The sequence below is a fragment of the Sus scrofa genome, chromosome 9 (genome assembly GCF_000003025.6).
Source record: "Sus scrofa isolate TJ Tabasco breed Duroc chromosome 9, Sscrofa11.1, whole genome shotgun sequence".
Classification (NCBI taxonomy): Eukaryota; Metazoa; Chordata; class Mammalia; order Artiodactyla; family Suidae; genus Sus; species Sus scrofa.
In genome coordinates, this window is record NC_010451.4 from 134,658,282 (window position 1) to 134,679,384 (window position 21,103).

The 21,103-nt window shown below is 56.0% G+C and overlaps 1 protein-coding gene across 1 annotated transcript in view; it reads left to right on the forward strand.

Moving 5' to 3' along the window:
- PLXNA2 (plexin A2) overlaps positions 1-21,103 on the forward strand; it is a 215,712-nt gene that overhangs the window by 73,522 nt on the left and 121,087 nt on the right.

Genomic DNA, 21,103 nt, shown 5'->3' on the forward strand with positions numbered 1-21,103 from the left:
AGGTTCGGTCCCTGCCCTTGCTCAGTGGGTTAACAATCTGGCGTTGCCGTGAGCTGTGGTGTAGGTTGCAGATGCGGCTCGGATCCCGCATTGCTGTGGCTCTGGCGTAGGCCGGTGGCTACAGCTCTGATTCGACCCCTAGCCTGGGAACCTCCATATGCCGCGGGAGCGGCCCAAGAAATAGCAAAAAGACAAAAAATAAAATAAAATGAGGAGTTCTCCTTGTGGCTCAGCAGGTTAAGAACGCAGCTAGTATCCACGAGGATACAGGTTTGATCCCTGGCCTCGCTCAGTGGGTTAAGGATCCAGTGTGGCCGTGAGCTGTGGTGTAGGTCACAGACTCAGCCTGGATCCCTTGTTGCTGTGGCTGTGGTGTAGACCGGCAGCTGCAGCTCTGATTCAACCCTTAGCCTGGGAACTTCTTCATGCTGCGGGGCAGCCATAAAAATAAAAATAAAATACAATGAGATAAAATAAAATAAGCCTATGAGCAATCGAAGTCTTGAGTGTAAGGCATGGTTCCATCCCTGAGGTCCGTTCCTCTCCTCTGGCCAGACGCCTCCACAGCCATCCCGGCTGTGTATGAAGAGGGCAAGGGAGAAAAAGAAAGCTCTAAAGTTCCTTATAAATGACACCTTTTAATCCTTACCTATAACATAGGTGTCACTGTGCCCACTTTCCATACAAGAAAATCAAGGCTCCAAAGGTTTAGGCCACTTGCTTTGGGACAGCGACACGGGCGTCTGAACCCAGGGCCATCTGACTCTAACGCCCTGTCCTTTCCGTTCCACCGAGCTGCAGCCAGCGAGCAGGTTGCTCTGTCACCCACATCAGTACTAATTGCGCTGGTCCCCAAAGCCAGAGAGTAATTCTGCAGTGGATTGAGGGGGGCCAGTGGGGGCCGAGGCAGCCTGCAGGTGCTAGCGTTTGTATCTGCCGAGTCTGTGGGTGTGTGTGTGGGGGGGGTGGCGGCGGCGGGGATCTCAGTAGGGAATTGGTATTTGGGCTGCTAAATAACCACAATTTGTATTAAGCAAAAACATAGTCATTACGCACCACGCTGCCGCGGCTGCCTCACACTGGAGAAGCAGGAGGCTGATGGCGCTTTGGCCTGGGGTCTGGCGAGAAGCTTCCACCAGGGGTCCTGAGATGCCCTTCTGGGGGCAGGACGTGGGGAGCAGGTGGCGGGGAAGTGAGACGAGAGCGGGTGGGGCCGTGAGCCTCGCCCCCTCCTCCTTCCACAGCCCCTCATCAGCAGGGCCATTCCGGTTCTCATTAACACGAGTAAATAGGCAGCCCAGCGCTGGGCAGGGGACACATGTGTTGATATTTAATTATATAGTGTGCACTGAGTATATTATGGCGCCTCCAGGGAATGGCAGCTGCAGACAATGAGGTGCAAGGGAGTACGTTCAAAACTACTTACTTAATTAATGCATTAGCCGCTCACTTTGCCGTGTGCAGGGAGGGGCTGGGGAGAGGGGACACCAGCTCTTCCCCTAGTGCCTTCTACTCCCTCCTTGTCCTCCTCCTCCTCTGAGCCCTTTCCCTCCAGAAACTCTAGGAAATTCTCGACAGTCAGGGCAGCCTCCATCAGGGGCTCTGGTCAAAGAGTTAGCAAAGAGGGTTAAAACTCAGGACTGAGAGACGTAGGTGCAGCTTGGAAATGACGTGTGGATTTCCTTTGTCTGATGGATGCCAGTCCCTAGCGACCGAGAGACTCGGAAATCAGCTAACTGACATTCCAACGTAGCCCCGAGCTCTGCTGTCTATTTTGGGAGCTCCCTCTCCTGTTCTCTAGCCCCGGGTGCAGACTCGCTCAGGGGCTGAGTTGCACAGAACCCCATGGCCCTGGGAATGGAGTGATTTGGGGGTGATGAGGGGGCATGTTGTGAGTGAGCCAGGTAAGGTGTGGGGAACGGAAGCCAGAGGTTAGGAATCCGTCCACGTAGAAACTGAAAGGGCTAGAGATCCTGTCTGCTCGTTCCTGCCAGTGCAGGTCCATCACCCACCTCCAAATCCGTAGCCCCTTCCTGCCATTGGTGAATTATGACGTCAATGCAAGAAGCCCTATATTCCGAGTTCTTTGCAAATCTCATTATTGAACCACTTTGCGCGTGTGTGGCTTCCTCTTTCCTCGCCCCTACTGTATGAACTTGATCTCTTATTCTTTGAACTTTTGCAACATTTTCCAAAGCATTCTACCCGCATTTGTCATTAAGCCCCAAAGTTATCTGTGTGGTGCCCTCCTGGTACAAGCTGCTGGGGGCAAAGCCCAGGTCGCCATCAGCCTTCTGTGCCAGGCACAGTGTTGGGCACAACAAGCATTCAAGCGATATTTGGAGTGATGCATTCTGTCTTCAGTAGAGCTTCAGGAGGTCCCAGCAGGCCTCGAGCCCATCTCCTTGTCTTTGGAATCCCTGCTCCCACCTCAGTGGCCAGGTCCTGGTGGCCAGCTGGCTGCTTTTCTCCCAGCCAGCCTCTATCAGCTCCTGGGGTAGTTACCCAAGCCAGAGACTCGCGGGGGGCGTTCCCAATCAGTTGAGATTTCTCTCTCTTCCGAAATCTGCTATTCAGGGTCGGTTTCTTTCCACACCACGTGGTAAAGGTGAGACATGGAAGCTGCCTTCCCCTTTTCGGCGTCCTGTCTCCTTGGACACTGGAGGTGGGCCCTGCCTTCTTGTGGAGACTGACCTGCCGTTTCTCTGTCCAGAATAAATAGCCCTCAACTGTCGCCGCAGGAAGTGAGGCCTTAGAGGGACGTTTCTGAGCCGGAGGGAGGAGCACAGCAAACAGTGAGTCCCTTTGCCAATGGAAGCTGCGGGACACTTGTTTTCATTGGTCAAAATCCTGAGACCCGCATGCCCTGGTCCACCTAGAGAAGGAGGTCTCTCCCGGAGGCGTGGGGCTCCCCTCAGGGCTGGGACGATGCAGCCCTGAGCTGAGGAAGGGCTGCCCCAGCCACAAGCTCACCTCCGGGACCCACGGGAGAAGAGCAAACGGCCCCGAGTCTAACCTAGTGCTGGGACCAGCCCCAAACCTGGGAGAGGCAGCTGAGCCTGTGTGCTTTTTTTTTTTTTTTTTCTGAAAGTTGTATTGAAGTCGAGCGGATTTCCAAGGCTGTGATCATTTCTGCTGCACGACAAAGTGACCCAGCCACACACATCCACACACATCCACACACCCACTCTCTCAGATTCTTTTCCCACATAGATGATCGCACACATTGGGTAGAGTTCTCTGTGCTATACTGCAGGTCCCCGTTAGGCGGTCATTCCGTTGACCTCAGCCTGCACGTGCCAGTCCCCAACCCCCAGTCCACACCTCCCCCCACCTGACCCCTTGGGTAACCATAAATTTTTCAAATTCTGTGAGTCTGTTTCTGTTCTGCAAATAAGTTCATTTGTATCCTTTTTTTTTTTTAGATACCACATATAAGGGTTATCATATAATATTAGACAAAATTAAATGCTGGTTTTTCCTGGGCCGATAGGAGAGCCTTATGAGTTTTTCCCTGACAGGAAGATTTCAGGAGCGAAACCCTTGACAACGTAGAGGATGCAAGATGAGCCCTGGACAGGAAATCAGAAACCACTCATTCAAATGCACACTCTGTCACTTCCCAGATGCATGACCTTGGGCAAGTCTCATAAACACACAGAGCTTTGTTTCCCGTATATAAAATTAGGATAATAATTTCACCTCACAGGCATGCGGTGAGGCTGCAGAGAGGTACTGTATGTGAAAAACGCTTCAGAAGCAATAAAAACATCTATAAATGTCAGGTATGATCATGCTCTCCCTTCGAGGACTTGGTTCCTTCTCCTGGGTAAGAGAATGGATGCTATGAAATGAATCAGAGCCTGGGCACCCAGCACCCCAAGCAGAGAGGGCAGGTGTCTCCAGTAGACCCGCATACAGGGCGGTCCAGACCTCATGAAGGAGACAGCCTGAGTGCCTTCATCTCCACGCTCCTTTGCAAATTCAAATTGGAGGCAAAGGAGAGGCTGAGGCTCAGCTCATTTGCTTGCATTGCTGACTTCCTGTCCCGGAGACCTCTCAGGACTCTGATTCCCAGGGCTGGCCCCCACCTAGGCCGCTTTGCTCAACAGAGTATTTTTAACCTGCCACCTCCTTCCGCTTTGCCGATCTGCAGACAAGGGTCCCGGTGAGATAACAGAATCCATTAGTGCCGCTAGCGTCAGGCAGTGCCTGCTAAGTGTGTCCTGAGCAGCGCCGCCCCAGCCACCCTGCCAGACGATGGACACGGAGGACGAGGCGGGCTGGCTCGGGGCCTGGGAAGGAAGCCCCAGTGAGGCCCCGGGAGGAGTCCGTGCCCCGCTTCTTAGGCGCTTGCGGGGCGGTCCCGGCGCTTGGGTCGGAGGAGCCAGGGATCCCGATGCTGCGAGCGACCGTCGGAGGCCCTTGTCTTTCTTTTCCCCTCAGAATCTCGCGGGGCTTTGGGGTGAAGGAATGTCTTAGAGGACATCAGACACTAGCCCTCGAAGGACGACGCCACCAGGGGCAACTGGTGGTGACTCAGGAGCGGGGCGGCAGAGGAAGAGCCGCGGGCTCCTCGCCCTTGGATGGGGCGGGGGACGAGGCACTGGGGAGGCGGCACGACTCTCATCTCCCCCCGTGGACGTTCCTCAGGGCGAAGTCGGCGACGGGGCACAGGAGTTTGAGGCGGACAGAGGGCAGAGGTGGACTGGCTGGGAGGGGCTGGCCGGGGAAGGGGCTGAGGGGTCCCCCGGCCAAGGGCACTGGAATCGCACATGCGCAGACCAGCCCCTCCGGTCAGGGCTGTTTCCACGCTAAACTTGGTGATGGCCACCCGGCAACGCTGTCCCGAGGTGTCCGAAGCCATCAGTGCGGGGAGAGCGGACAGGTGAGCACAGGAATGCGTCCCCCGCCCGGCCCTGCGCTCCCCGGGAGGCGCAGACTGTGGGGAAAGGGTGATGAGAAGCCGCGATGCTGACGTCCAGGGGTGGGAGGAGGGCATCCGGCCAGAGGCCGAGTTCCGTTCGTTGAGCTGGTGTTTGCTGGCATCGCTGCACCCAGTGCTGTGTTCGGCACTGGAGCCTGGGAAGGACTGAGCAAAGCGCAGCTGATGAGGAAAGGATGCCAGCAAGCAAGTGCAGGCGCTCCTGCTTGTTACAGTGGTGGCCGGTGTCAAAGGGATGGACGGGGTCCCAGAGCCGAGGGAACCTGTAAGTGGGAAGCCAGAACTCCTGGGGGTGGAGGGTCAGAACAGGCTTCCCGGGAAGTGAGATGCAGGCGTCATCAGCCTCTCTGCCCAGCCCTGGGGTGTGGTTTAGGGCCCCTGGCCTCCCCCCATTCCAGGCACGGGTGTGCGCCCCCGCGCCTCCTTCAGCCCTCACTGTCCCCCACTGTCCGCATTCGTGAGTCCGTGGCTTCTCCCGGCGCCCCTCCAGGCCCAGCCCAGCTGAGCTTCTCTCACGCATTCCTGAGCTTGTGCAGACTCCTGCCACCCTCCCTTGGGTTAGGGGTCAGCTTCTTAACACTTTTAATGGCTCCCCACAGCAGTTAGGATATACTCAGATTTCTGAGCAAGGTCCTGGCATCTGGCCCCCAGGAACAGCTCTGCTCCCCCGGCCCCCTCCCCACGCCGCCTCTGCCACACTCCCACCCAAGGTGCCAGCTGCACCAGGGCGCTTGCCTCAGTACCTGTTCCCAGCCCACACTTCAGCTCTCACCTCGCCAGCAAGCCCATCCCAGATCGGCCCCTTGGGTCAGTTGGGTCCTCGCTGTGGGTGAAGCACTTAGCAGGGCGGCTTTCTACGTGAGTTATTTCTGATCCTTTGAGGCCGTGTGCCCAGGCTCAGGTGTCACAGACTCTGGGATGGGACTACGTGGGTTCGAAACTGTCCATATGCCAGCAGTGTGACCTGGGACGAGTAACTTAACCTCTCTGGGCCTTCCTTTGCTCACCAGCCATATGAGCTACGAGTGATTCCCATCTCAGTGGGGTGGCTGTGGGCCTTTAACCCTTGTCGTGGGGGAGGCGCACAGAAGGGCCCCGCTTGGTAATATTTGTATTTCCCGTGTCATTGTCGTCTGCCCTTCTCTCCCGACTGTGAACTCCTGGGGGCCAAGAAGCACACAGAATTCATCTTTGTATCCCCCCTACAGAGATCCTGCTTCTGCTTCTTCCCGTTGTTTCTTGCAACTTCTCCCAGAAACACAACAGGTTCAAGCCAGAGGGCCACAGAGGCCTCCTGAGTAAATGCTAGTTTTCCTTCTTGGTAAACTGAGGCCCAGAGGCGCTGAAAGCCGGCTCCGATCACACAGCCAGTCGGCAAGGAAACTAGCCGTCAGTGCCGAGCCCTGGGTCTCGCTGAGGCTCTCCTGTGCCGGCACAAGTGCCCTTTCTCTCTGCTCTTTGGAGAACAGATGGCCAGTGTCAGCTCCAGCCTTCTCTTGGCATGTCGCTGGGCCACCCCTTCAGATGGCCCCTCCGCCTCTGCCCTCCCCGCTGATGGGCCTCCGTGGTCCTAAGCCCTTAGGCCCTTCCTAGTGAGATGGGAGTTCCTACCTTCCAGCCAGGGTGCTCATGTGCTTTAAATAGGGAGGCTCGGGCCAGGGTGGGGGCTTGGCCTCACCAGAGCTTCCAGGGACAGAGGAGAGAGGGGGACCAGGTCCAGCAGGCTCAGGCCGGCCCCGATCCTACCCGCTCCTGCACCTCCCCTGCCAGGCACCCAGGCTACATTCAGACTCCTCCCTTCACTGTGGATTGGCCACGATTGGGAAAACGCATTAGACAGGGCACAGAGCAGTTGACGCGTAATTAATAAAGTACAGATTTTGGCTGGAAGCCTCAACTTAAAATAGCAGCATGGCTGTGAGGAGAGCCAGGGCGGGGAGGGAGGCTCGGAAGACGGCCTGTGACCCGACAAGCGCCGAGACCCTTCTCTCTGTGAATAATAGGGTCACTTCTCTCTGAAATGAAGGAGGGAGGAGAAAGATAACAATTGCGTATGTTTTTTATTAAAAAGGGTGACACTGAGGCTCAGAAACATGAAACGTCTTGCCCCAGGACATGTTGTGCCAGCACTGAGCCAGAGACCCGAGCCTGGCCAGCCCTGTGACTCGCAGGTGGCAGGAGCCCGCCTGCGGTGTCTCTGGACCACTGTCTGGCGAGGGTGCACCTTCCAGGGCTGCTTTTAATTTGAGAGATGTTTTCATGGCATCTGGAGACAGCCTGTTCCCTCGCCGAGTCTCCAGAGAGGCTGCAGGGAGCTTCACATCTTCTTTGAAGAAGCAAAAAAAAAGCAAAAAAAACCCACCTTTTCTTCTGCCAGCAGGTTGAGAGAGCCCTTTGCTGCCGTTAACCAGCCATGTGGTGTGAGGGGAGAGGTGAGGAGGGGGCTCGAGGCCGCGGAAGGAAAGGGGAGAACAGGCTTCTGTGGTTAATTCAAATGCCTGGCCCCGGGGGCTTTCCCTGCTGAAGCTGGAGCCCTGCTGCTCTCTGCCAGCCGGTCCCAAACTGGCGTTCAGCACAGTGCAAATCTAGCCCAACTAATCAACCCTGCCAGGGCAGCATCACCTCGAGCCTGCCCATGGCTAAGAAACGACCCGAGGCAGACCTGAAAGAGGAGGAGGAGCGCCATCCCCAGAGGGAGGAGGCCACGGTGGAAGTTCCAGAATCTTCGAAATGAAATCATAGAGCCGAACCTTGACCCCCCAAAAGAACGTGAGGCAGGCAGGAAGCCCCACTGCCGTCTCTTCACTTGGAATACTTTCCTCTCGAAGAGTCAGAGATGAACTTGATCTTCCTGTTTCAAGAGCAGTGAGTGCGTGGGGGCGTGTGAGCGTCCATGAGATCATGAGGCCCGCAGGCCCTCGGGGAGCATGGTTAGTCCAGGAATCCTGTGGCATAAGGAAAGCCCCCCTGGCCTCTACGGCCTGATTCGCGTCGCATTCGTTCTCTATCCCGAAGCATAAGCACTGTCCTTGGCACACGGGTGGTCTTCGGAAATGCGCGTAGTCAGAGCTTCGCTCCACACCTCCCCGAGCCTCCGTGTACCCGTCTCTAGGATGAGGATAAAGAGGCCTCCCTTTCCCCAGGCTGTTGAGTGGATTGAAAGAGAAGCTGCTTTGAGTCCAGAAGCCCGACAGCAGCAGTGCGGTGATTTCAGGCCGCCGGTTCTCCAGGTTCCCCATTCTTCCCTCCCAGGCCTGGGTCAGCGCCAGCTTGATGGATCTGACACTCAGAGAGACACAGGGCGTTTCTGCCCCCTCCCTCCAGGCTCTCACGCCGGCACCCTTTGTTCTCAGAGATCCCGAACTTGAACCCAGAACCTTATACGGCTACATCTTCCCAGGGGGACATAGGTCAGAGAGTCAGAGCTGGGGGCCCAGCCATCAGCCAGGTTCCCAGCTCTAACTCTTTCTGCTTCTAGGAGGTTTTGTGCCAACGAAGGCGAGACGGGGCAGGGAAGACATGCGCCAGCTCTGGTGCCTCAGGAGTGAGGGGGCGGCTGGCGGAGAGGCAGCTTGGGTTTCGCTGGCATTCCAGCGCGGCCTTGGCTGTGCAGCTGAGTCGGAGCTGAGGAGCCTCAGCGCCGACTGTGGGCAAACCTGAAATAGCCCATCTGGAACCCATCCACGGCCAGCCTCCCTCCCTCCCCCACGCCCTGTGCTCAATGGAGGGGCCTCTGGGGGAAGCAGGGCCGGGGCCTTAACCAGCAGGTCGGGCCATCCCCCAGGTGCCAGCACACAGGCCATGCTGCTCCCTCCCAGCTCAGAAGGCACAGGTCCCCCGCACAGCAGCCTGGACCTCCCGAACCAGAGGGAGCTAACCTCAAGGCTGGGAGGAGCGCTGCCGAGAGGAGAAGGCGCCTCAGAGTTTGGGCCATCCTGAGCTTCTCCCAGGGACAGGTCCATGTCAGAAGAAGTCCGAGAGGGCATCAAGGGAGCACTGGGCTCTCAGCATCCTCACAGCCCTTGGCTGCCACGGTCCAAAGCTCCTCAGGTGTCTGGCGTCCCCAGTTTCTCACCCCCCCACATCCTCAGTGCCCAAACTCTCACAGGAAGGCTCCCAGGGCTGGAAGGCACGGCCTTCTGCAGCGACCAGGGGCAGCCAGCCGACAGCCTGGCACTTCCTCCTCTGCTCTGTCCAGGGGGTTTGCTGGGGACCTTGAGGGCGTCATTGGCTTTCTGAGGGGCTCAGTTTCTTCTTTTCTAATAGGACACGTGCCCTGGCAGGAGGGTCATGAGGGTCCTAGAGGAAAACGCAGTGATGGAGACGGAGCACGAAGGCCAGGGCCCGTGCATGCTCCCGCAGAGCAGATGACGATGCAGAGCGGGCACCACTTCCGCTGGGACAGGGCCCCAGGCGCCGTCCTCCGCCTCTCTGAGACGTTCTCCCAAAGCCTGAAGGAGAGGGATTTAGTTCCTCATTTTCTCGGCATCTTCCCTACCCCCCGGCTCAGTGGGAGTCACGGCCACCTTGTCGCCTCCGTATTGGATTAACCTCTGCTCATCACCCGTCGGGCACATGGGGTCTCCCCGGTCCTGCAGGCAGACACGCACCCCCTTCCCCATGAGCAGGAAGGAGACCCCCCACCCCACCCCGGAATACCCTCGGCCTGGTGGGCTTGGAACTAGTGCCCACCGCAGGGAGGCTCCCGAAAGCTGAGGAACGTTCTCTCTTTGCTGGAGAAGCTGGCAGGGGTCAGAGGCAGCCCAGGCCACCTGGAGGAGCCAGGCCCCTTTTGCCCAGCGCCAGGCTCATTTCACAACAAACTTGGGGAACAGCTGTTTTCCCAGGGCAGCTTCCTGCACAGTGTTTGCCTAATCTGTCTGTCCAAAATCCCTCTCCAAACATGAGGTTTCCTGCCCAGCACTGGCAATCAGAGAGCTAATTATCTGGGATTAGAGATGGAATTGGGGCGGGGTGGGGGGGCTCCCATTTAATTACAGGAAAAAATTAGCCCAACTAATGTGGGCAACGCCATGGGGTTAGAATGGAAGTCGAGGTTTGAAGGCAGGCCGCTTTGGAAGGTGTGGGCCGCCCGTGGTCCAGCTGGGTGCCTTCTGCTCTTGACTGTCCCTGGGTCCGTGGGACGGGGGTCGAAGGAGGGCTCCAAGGCCTTCTCTCCTGGAGATCTGGGAGAGGGGTGTGTGTGTGTGTGTGTTTTAGAGGCTGGGAGCTGGCAGAGAGACAGCCAGAGAAAGACAAAGACAGGCAATACACGCGTAGAGACACTGGCGTTGACAGGAGAGACACAGGCAGGGAGGGTGGAGGAGACCACGCATGGGAGGCCACGGAGATTGTTCTCGAAAGCAGATGTTTTAGAGGCTGCATCTCCGTCCCGCTGTTCCATTGGGCTAGACTTTCTTTCTTTCCTTCTTTTTCTTTGCTTTTTAGGGCCGCACCCATGGCCTATGGAGGTTCCCAGGTTAGGGGTCGAATCGGAGCTACAGCTGCTGGCCTACACCACAGCCACAGCAACAGGGGATCCTTAACCCACCGATCAGGGCCAGGGATCGAACCTGAATCCTCCTGGATACTAGTCGGGTCCGTAACCCACTGAGCCACAAGGGGCACTTCTCCGGCTGGCATTTCTGTCACGTTCCCTTTCGTGGGGGGCAGCGCAGAAAGGCCCAGAAGCAGGCCTCTCTCAGGCTTCCTCCTTCCTCTCTTTCCACCCTCCTCCGAGCGCCCGGCACACTGACCTGGTTCGGCCACACACAGTGCAGGTGACGAATGTGTGGGGCCTGGCAGGCGGACAAGGATGGGGCACGTGGGTCCAGGAGATGCCCCTCGTGCTCTCGAGTCTCTCCTGCGGCCTGACGAGGGGGCGCCCCTCCGGTCCCTGCCTCCTCTCCCAGGAGAAGAGTCTCCGGGCTCAGAGACGCCTTTCCTCATGAACTCACTCGTTCTGCGGTACCTGGGGAGCAGCCTCACGGGCCAGGGCCAGAGCTGAGCTGTGGATTTTCATTAGCCCAGCAGAATGCAAATTGAACTCTGGCTCTAAGTTGTGCGTGGTAATCTCCTCACTTGTTCCCTCTCTTCCAACACCTCACACACCCTTAAACCATCCTGGGAGAAGCCCAGAAACACCCCCTGGCCAGCACCTGCCCGCAGAGACAAAGGCTCTGCACACGCAGCGCAAAGACCAGAGAATACATCGAAGCAAAACACACGACGGAGTGTGGGTTTGTGCAGTGCAGAGAATATGAGTCCCCGAGCATAGTCATTTATGTATATTCCTACCCTGCTTCTTTCCAAATAAGGAATTAGGTGACGTATAAAAGATTTGGCAACCATATGGAGTGAAAATTAGCATGAAACCAGAAAGTTCAAAGCCATAAGAGAGGAGTGGAAATAAATATGCCAAGAATAAAGCCAATATAGGCACCAGCACCCAGCCTCAAATTTGGCCTGAGCATCCTGACAGCCAAATCAAAAAGGGAAATGAGAGGAACTAAAATCTTTAGTCTCCAGGAGAAGTGTATTTTTCAGGAGAGGCAATCCCCAGACCAGATACTGCATTCTGTAAGGCATTTACCATGTGAGCCCTGGTACAGAAGCCAGGACGGAAGTTCAACATCAAAATCAGAAGCACCTTTTTATATGGCACTTTCTTTTATTAACTTCCACGAAAGTGCCAATGCTGTGACATCCGTGTAAGCATCATCGTTCAGTGAATTACTCTCGAGGAGTAACCAACAATAAAACGCAAGTCCATGAGGCTGCTGAGGAACGTGAAACGTGCTGGTTATGCTTTTGTGGCTTTCTGGAGCTCTGACTTGATTCAAGGATAGAAGGCACCTCTTTGTGCTTGGCACTCTGCTAAAAGGTGAATAAAATGAGTTGTACAGATTCGGCTTCTAAGCCTGGGAATTTCTATTTTTTGCTGCCCCTTCTCAAAGGGCTCAGCCAGCGGAATAAGAGCCTTCGAGTGATTGCTAGATGGTAACACTGTACACAAGACAGAGGCCAGGGCAGCTTGGGGAGGCGCGTAGCTTAATAAAAGACAGTATCGTCAAACTGAGCCAGGTTCCAATCTCTCTCTGCAGCTCACTAGGAATGTAACCTAAGGCAAGTTGCCTGACCTCTTGGAGCTGTAGGTTCTTCATCGTGAAGCGGGTTTGGGGGATTAAAGTAGATATTTTGTGTGATGCTCGGTGCCTCATGCAGCACACACTGTGTGCTCCAATAGCGGTCACTGCGCTGCATTCCAGGGTTACTGAAGGGGACAGCACTCCTAGCCTAAGGGGAGGAGCCATGAGCAAGTCCGGGAGATCTGGGAGTTCTCTGGGCCTCATCAGGGGGCTAGGGACCCACCGCCCCTCCTCAGAAGTCCCCTCAATGCTGTCAGGTTTCTAATGGTCGGACCGTCTGAAGAATTCCAAGAATGCTCCAACCTGTGTCTTCTCTGGGGATGCTCCTGCCCCAGGGTTTCCTCTCTCTCTCTCTCTGCTCTGTTTCTATCACAATTTCCCCAGAAAACCCACGACCCTCCTTTTCCGGCCTCTTCTCCTTCCTCTCTGGAGATGCCTAGGACTTGGATGCCGCTGTCCTAGTAGGTCAGCCTTTCCCTGGAAGGAAGGTCCATCCTCCCCACACCTCGGCTCTCAGGGCCCCTCCCCTGCTCATCCAGGTGAGGGGCAGGTGTCAGGTAGGATGAGGGGCATCGCTTCCTGCTTCTCCTCGAGGCATCCCTTGTTCGGATGGCACGCCAGCCGGCCCCAGGCAGCCTCGAGGTGACAGCCAGGGGGGTGAGTTCAGGAAGCCAGGGCGCTTACCTGCCCATCGCATCGCACCTCCCTTGACCCGCTGAGCTGGGCGGGAAGAGAGCGGCACATCGGAGCGTGGCAGGGTCAGGTGGGGACCAGGCGCGCACCAGGCTGGTCCTTCCCACACGCCCCTTCTGCCCGCCCTCTGCCCCCTGCTTTCCTGCAGTGTCTCTGATGCACTCTAGCTCACGGCCGAATCGTCGAGAGTTCTGAGAGGCGACGTGCTGGTCCGTTAATGATTCCGGTGCCTGGACGGGTGGAGCGCTCCTTCAAGAGAAAAAATAGGGAGCATGGGGGGTGTGGGGGCGGAGGGGGAGCTTTAGTACTTGGCACAAAAGCTACACTGTCGCTGCTTCTGGCTCCTCTGAAGGAGCAGATTAGCAGTGGGGAGGTTGTCCCAGAGCCCCTCTCCGTGGGGAAAAGCCTGGAGCCGCCCCTTGCTTTTCTCCTTTTCACAAAGTCAGAGGTCTGAATCAGAAGGCGCCCTCCTCTGGGCCCCAGTGGCCTCCGCCCTCTGTGTCCCCAGCCCAGGTCCTGAGGAGACCTTGGCAGAACCAGACCTTCTCACCCCCGGGAGGGAGGCTGTCTTCCCCAGCGGCTGCCAGCCCCCGCCAAGCGAAGGCCCCCCCCCCACTGCCCGCTGCCCCCCCACCCCCGAAAGCCCTGCGAGTGGGGGCGACCCCTGGTCCCTGTGGGTCCCCGAGGAGTTCCCTCCCCGCCCGGTTTTCCTCCTCCGTCTGGTCCACCTGCGTCTCCAGATCGAGGGGAAATCAGTCAAAAACGCTCAGTCTCCGCGCAGGCCTTGCGGCGTGCCAGGTGCATCCACACCCCTTCCCTGTGCGTTCCCGTCACAGCCTTGTCGTGTAGGCAGGATTGTTTTTTGCCAGTTTTGCAGATGAAGAAAGTGAGAATTAACTCCCTTGGCTGAAAGCCCCTGCGTGGCCTCCGCCCCCCCACGAGTTAAGACATCAGCCGTGACTGGACAGTCCACACCTATCAGAAGGGAAGTGTGAATGTGGGGCTTGAAAGATCTAGAAAGGAAGCCGAAAAACCTAGGAAGAGGCTGCCCTCTCCCTAGAGACCAGGCCTGCGTGCTCTTTCATTTCCATCATCTCCAAATGTGATCTGCCTTTATGGGGGGGGGGCGAGTTGAGCGTGATTCTGTGTCCTGTTGTCCCTGGCACGCTTGTTCCCTGCCACCTTGATCCCTGTCACCTGCTCACATCCGCATGCGGAGAATCCCATCGGCTGTAGAAATGCAGCCACTGCTTGGGCACCATGGTGTGTGGCTGCCCAAGTCCATGAGTGCACAGCATTCTGGGTGGTAGGAGGCTCTCGGGGGCGGGAGGGTGGGCAGCTGGAATAAAGAGCAGGGGCTGTGCTTTGCTGACCGTCCAGCCCATCGGATGTTCCGCTAATGCTCAGAGAAAAGGCAGAGCCCCGTTTGCTCTGCACAAGGCCAAGCCCGGCTCCCCTCCTTCACCAGCCCCCCACCCCCATCCCCACCCCCAGAGAGCTCCTGGCACCTGCTGCACTGTTGTACCCAGCCACCAGCAGAGCTGTGTGCTGGCACCATGCCTGGCATCTGTGGGGCGTCAGCACAGGAGGGGGCGGGCATCGAGGAGAAGCAGGTGTCCAGCCACAGAGAAACGGGGGCCCGGGAAGGGTCTCTGAGCAACGATGCTGGGGCGGGCAGCTACAGTCCGTGGCAGCTCGAGCAGATGAGACCATCCTTGCTCGCCCCCTCCACCTCTTCCCACCTCGCTTAGAATGATCTGGCCCCAGAAGAACAGCGATGAATTAATTAGGGGGCTGTTGTCATGAAGCAGCTCATTATGAAAGTCCATCTCCCGGGACGGGAGATGGGGAAAGGTGTGAGGACGGCAGCTACTCAGACAGAATCTTTTAAAAGAGCTAGACCCTTCCTCAAGCTGTCTGCTCTGCCCTCGGGCTCTGCCAGGATGGCAGACACGCCAAGGCAGACAGGGCAGCCCTGCGCGGCCCCGGCTGCCCCAGATTGCAGGGGGTGGAGGCTTTCTGGCCTCACTGCCCTTCGCTCCTCTGGCCCCGTTTCTCAGACCCCAAGTCTGACCCCATCTCTGTAACCTTAACTCTTGCTTTATATCTCCTCTGAGCTATCAGAGCGCCAGCTTGGTGGCCCTGGAGTTCTTGTCACAGCAGCACCTTGAGTGTTTATAGCATGTTCCTCCTGAGAGCTCTTACTAGTCCAAGAGGAGCCAAAAAGGTCGTTTCCCCAGACACAACTGTGTATCATGTGTTTGCGGGCCAGGCTCCTGAAGGCTCCGTTGGGGGCCGGGCTGTGGAACAGGATCCCAGGCTCCCCTCCTCCCCTCCTCATTCTCTTCTGGAGACTGGAAAACAGAGGCCCAGGAAAACTGAGCTCTGGTTCTCCGCCTGCCAGCTGTGTGACCTCGAGGAAGTTACCTCACCTCTCTGTGCCATGGCTTCCTCATCTGTAACATGAGAATAAGGGCTTGGTGGGGAGATGAAGCGAGACAACATGCATCAAGCCCTTGGCATGATATCTAACAATGATAAGGGTTGAATACGTGTGGGCTGTGATGAGTGTTCCCCTCCTGCCCGGTTTTGGCACAAGAATCCATCCGTTCCGTCTGCATGGGTCATTGAGGTCCAGCTCTGCGCACAGTAGGACCAAGCCCAGGAAGGCCTATGGCGTGTCCAAGACATGGAGCTCTTTTCTAGGAACGGACAATCTTAGGAAAGATAACTACTGCGTGTGTTGGCAAGGCACTGTGCCAAGAGACACGCTGGTACGAAGGGAGTACGAGGGCGGGATCCATAAAGGCTCCATGCAGAGTTCCCACTGTGGCTCAGCAGGCGAAGAACCTGACATAGTGTCCATAAGGATATGGATTCGATCCCTGGCCTCGCTCAGTGGGTTAAGGATCCGGTGTTGCCACAAGTTGTGGTGTCGCGTAGGTTGGCAGCTGCAACTCTAATTCGACCCCTAGCCGGGAACTTCATGTGCTGCAGGTGCAGCCCTATATATTATACATATATATAAATTATATATCTCTAGGCTTCATGGAGGCGGTGGCATTGGGCTGGGCCTTGAGGAATGGTTAGGATCTAGGAGGTAGAGTAAATTGTCCAGCCAAAGCAGGTCAAGCAAGAACCTGGGACATAACTGGATGACATATCAAGGAATAACCCCGATGACAAATCAAGGAATGTGAACTTTTCTAAATCATCAATAGGGACAATGAAAGGTATTGTGTGTGTGTGTGTGTGTGTGTGTGGATGGTGTGATGGTTTCCTTTTCTTCATATTCCAAAAGTAGTGTCTTTTCACCATAAAAAAAAAAAAATAGAAGACAAAGATAAGTGAGAGAAAGAAAATTACGAACACCTGAAATTTAAGGATTTTGCATACAAAAAAGGCAGGATCAAATAAGTGTTTTAAGACGATTAATCTGGCGGTGTTTGGTCGAACAGATTAGAGCAGGAATATGCTGGAGGCAGGGAGATTTCTCAGGATACTGAAGTAACACAGATAAGAGGCAATAAAGGCCCAGACCTAACCGTTAGCGATGGGAAGAGAAGTACAGTGACGTGGACGTGTTTCTCTCCGTTTCCACACATTTTCCGCCCCGTGGTATATACACAGGCCCCCTGTTCATTCGTTTGTTTGTTTTTAAATGACTTTTCCTTTTAAAATCTCGGGGAGGCTTCTGCATTCAGGCGCAAGCCCTGCATCCCATTGCTGTGGTCACGAGCGCAGACCTCCCTTCCATCCTTCCAGCCTGAAACGCCATCCTCCAGGGTTCATGAAAGCAAGAGACTCCTGTTCCAGATTATAAAGTGCTGCGCAATTCTAGGCGCCATTGCAAAGAACGAGTTAATTAAAGAGGGTAATAGCCCTCGCAGATACCCACCCCCCTTGCTCTTTTTCCAGCTGCAGGTGGCCTTCTTTGTCACACTGGAGGAGACAGCTGTATGATCTATTTTGCCCCGCAGGACGTATCTCCAGGGACCCCCAGCACATTTTAGATGTAATTTCTAGTCCCAGCACAGGCATTGTCCTCTTGTTTGACTTGGGAAAGCCGAGGCCCCAGGGGCAGGCAGAGCGAAAGAGAGAGTGCAGGCTCTGCAGCTAGGCAGCCTCCGCTTGCAGTGCTGCTCGGCCCCTTCCTGCTGGGCGATGCTTCGCTGATACCTGACGTTTCTTATTCTCTGAGATGGGAAAGCCTGCCGCATAGAGTGTTCGAGACGATGCACATTTAGACTTCTAACCTTTGGCACACTGGCTGTTGGGCTCCATGGCTGTTCCATGATTGTGTGGAGCTAACTGATTCCAGGGAGCCAGGCGATTCAGAAGCCCTGGTTACATCCAGGCCCAGGAAGCGCTCGTCTCCTTGGCCCCCTGCTCCCCCAGAAATGGGACGTTTCCAGGGTGTAGTTAACCTTGGGCATCTGTCCATGTGCCTAATCTTCACCAGCCACATCCTGTCCCAGAGCTTGTTGAAGAAGGCTGCACCGCCTCCACCTGGACCCTAAAGGCTGGTTCTTAATCATTCCCAGTTCCAGGAGCCTAAGAGGATAGATTCTGACCCCGCCAGGGCATCCCCAGGCCTGGGCACCCCAGGGGCCGTGCTTTGAAAGGAGATTCCCAGAGTCCAGCAATTGCTAGAGCTCTGGGGAAACAGAGATTCCCATTCGGCAGCAGAAGATGCTCCTGGTTCTTGATGAATCCCTCCTGCCTGCTACCCTTCTCCGCTTCCCCCCTCCCCGACTCCCTGGGAATTATGGCTTTGCCACTGCGTGATTTGATTTCATCTGAGGCTGCTTAATGCTTCTGCCATCCCTCACTGTGTTTATCTTATTGTTTCCCAGAACAAGCAAGAGCTTCCTCTGCCCCTGGCGGCTTCATCTTGTTCCTGGAGCCTCCTGACCTGCCCAAGTCCTAAGCTGGAGCCGCCTTGAAAAGTGGGGCTGGTCTGGGGCCAGAGCCCTGTACTCCAGAACCGCCCATGCAATTCACCCTGTGAGCGACCGTCCCTTCCCGGCCTTGGAGCCTGAGCCCTCCCTGGCAGAGGGAGAACCAAGAGTTTGCGTTCCTGGGCCCCTGGGCCCTGATGTCACCCTCCCCTGAGCCGCAAAGGGGAAGCCACTGGGACGGGAGCTCCGGGCCCTAGTGCAGTGCAGTTAGTCCTTAATCACAGCAACGTGTGAAAGGAGGCTGGGGGCCGCTGGATCGGGATTGCTTGGCCGTCTACCCCAGCTGGTGAGGACAAAGAAGCCACGATTTAGAAGAGACCCCCACTCCAGCCCACCTCCGCAACCTAAACCCCAGCACTTCCCCTTCTCAGAGCACGTGCTCGAGATATTTCCCACGTCCCCGTGCTCAGCAGCCAGAGTTCTCAGACTGAGCCAAACGCGCAGAAGTCCGGAGACAACTCAGGACCCCTCCCTCCATTCCAGATGAAAGCCCCCCTTGGCCTGGCCTGAAATCCAGGAGCCCCCGGCTCCCCTCTGCCAGCCCATCCCCCCAGCAGCTGAATTTCTAGGGCGTTTTCCTAACATGCACAGAAATAGAGATAATTGCACATGGAAACGTCAATCTTCAGTGTCATAGCCCCTGTGATTGACCGACAGCTCACTGGGGACCAGTGCTGAAAGCATCTGCATGTGTGTGGGAGGGCGTGTGTGTCTGCGTGTGCGCGTGCATGTGCGTGCAAAGGTAGGGACCCCCGGAATTCTCAAAGTGTCGCACATCTTATGACCCCCTTCCTGCCAGGGGACAGGAAGGGTCCTTGTCTCCCCTCTTTCTCATCTTCCCTGGCTCAGTGCAACCCACAGGCCAGGCCTTCCAGGCTCCTGTGTCCCTTCCCAGTCACTGGAGCCTTTAGGGACAGGCTCCCAGCTATTCCCCAGGCAGCCTCGGCCCAGGGGACTGTGACTCTGCCTGGTGAGTTAACATTCACACAGCTCGGGGCCAGGAGGGCCAGAGGCACCCTGGAAGTTGTCGCTGCTGCTTGTGTGGGCGTGTGTGTGTGTGTGTGTGTGTGCATGCACGTGTAGTGTGTGTAGGATAGAGGGAGGAAGAATCCCAGAGACTGAATTTACCAAAGGCTTCAATCTATAAATAATTCGGGTCATGAAGCGCTACAAAAATAAACTCCAGCATGAATCCTCCCCTCGCAGCACTAAAGGCACAGCTGCACATACGCTCGCTCATTAACTCACTGCCAAGTTCAGTCTGAGCAGCACCAGGCCTTCGCCACCTTGGCCGTCTTTAAAGGTCTCAGTGTGTACACACGTCCACGCACAACCCCCACCCACATACATGTGCACACACATGCATACACGCATGTACACGTGCACACGCACACACACCTGCTCACATACCATGTAAACCCAGAGTCCTGAGGCAGAGATTAAATTAAATAATGAAGGCCTCCCTCCAAAGTGAATTTTAGGACCTAAAGTGTCAAGACCTCCTGAAACTGCTGTTGCGTGCGCAGTGAGTACACGCCAAGAGCCTCACCTTCTGCACATGCTCAGGTCTGACAAGCCAGGTTTCCAAGAGACCCCGGCGTGGACATAACAATAGCATAGCCTATTTATATCTGCCTTGCACCTCAAGCTTCCAAAGAGCCCACCTTCCCACCCTCCTTCTCAGTTTAGGCATCACCTCCACCAGGAAGCCCTCCCTCAGTCCCGGTGAGGCGCTGCCCCGCCCTCCATGCCAGCCTCCCCGGGGTCCCCTGGCACACACTCAGGGGAGCCCAGACATGTGTGCGGACTGGCGGGACGGTCCATCTTCCCATTCCTGGGGCATCCTAAGGGGGTCCTTTCTCACGGGGCCCCCAGCTCTGAGCACAGGCCTGGCCCACAGGAGGCATGGCCTGAATGAATCTTGGACAATACTGGAATTCATAGCTACTAACTCATTTCATTCTCCCAGCATCCCGTTTGAGCTCTAAGGACAGAAGTTACCGCCCTTATTTGGCAGCCACAGAAACTATTACACAAACAAGTGAAGTGACTTGCCTGAAGTCACATAGCCAATTAATGAGAAAGCTGGGATTAGATCCCAGCCTGCAGACACAAAGCTGTACCACCCTCTGCGTGGCGATGGCTCTCAAACCAATCTGTTTCCTACTGAGAGGCCCAAGAAGAAGATTCCCAATTCTGTTGTTCTTCAGCAGCTCTTGCAAAACAAACAAACAAACAAACAAAAACCCCAAGACCTACTATCACTACTACTACTACTAACAGCAGCAGCAACAATAATAAAATGATATTAGAGGGGCACAGCCCAAGCAAAAGCTCCATGATTTAGGACGAACTAGAGAAGAAATTGATGCATAAGAAAAAGAGTGTGGAGGGGCCTGCAGGTAAGCGCGTTAATTGGATATGCTGATTTGAATTGGATATTCAAGAGGCTGCCGTTAATTCCTGTGCAGTCTCTGCTATGATTTAAAGGGCAGCTACCGGTAGGGTTACCACGTCATTCTCATTCCGAAGAGGCCCCTCCCAGCTGGAGGCCCAGAAGGTACATCTTCCCGGGATCTCCCTCCCATCCTCCGGCCCCGCAGCCAGTCCTGATAAACGGCGCTGTAGCCCTCCAGCATGGTCCTCGCAAATTCAGGTCGGAGTTTATTGTTGCCTCTAGGAAACAGGTGATTGTCTCGCCTTGGCCTTGGGGTCCGGTACAGAAGGAGAAGTTAAGGAGGAAATCTGGACTCTCACCCACTCGTCGACTCTGTCTTAGACTCAGGGAACAGCTGCCTTTGCCCATTACTGTCCCGCGAGAGAGTCATGGGGTGGCCGAGAAATCGGGCTCTAGGTGGCAGTCCCAGTTCTGCCACCCTTTAGCTGTGTGATCTTGGGAGAGTTACCCTGAGCAGATTGCTTCTTCCTCGTACTCAGAGAGGAAAACTGAGGCTCAAGGACATGAGGTAACGGACCTAGACGTGCCCCGTTAGGCGGAAATCAACCCCAGACAAGAACGGAGAGCAGAAACCAGAGAAGCCACTTTGGTGTGTTGCTCAGCCGGAGCAGAGGGCATCCGGGAAAGGAGAGATCTCTGCCGCCCAGGTGGCCTCCCCTGCCTCTGCCCACCAGCGCTGCCCACCTCATTCCCTTGGACCCCCGGCCCCGCCTCCTGGCCCCCTTCTTCGTCCTCTCCTGTCGGCTTCCTGGAGGGCTGCACCCGCTCCTCGCGGGGCGAGGGAGTGAGTGGGGAGGCGCAGACTTCGAAGCCAACACTGCTCTTCTGTCCTGGGATTCAGGCCCAGCGAAATGCGAGAGCTCAGCTCAGGCTCAGCACCAAGAACACGTTCTGTTCT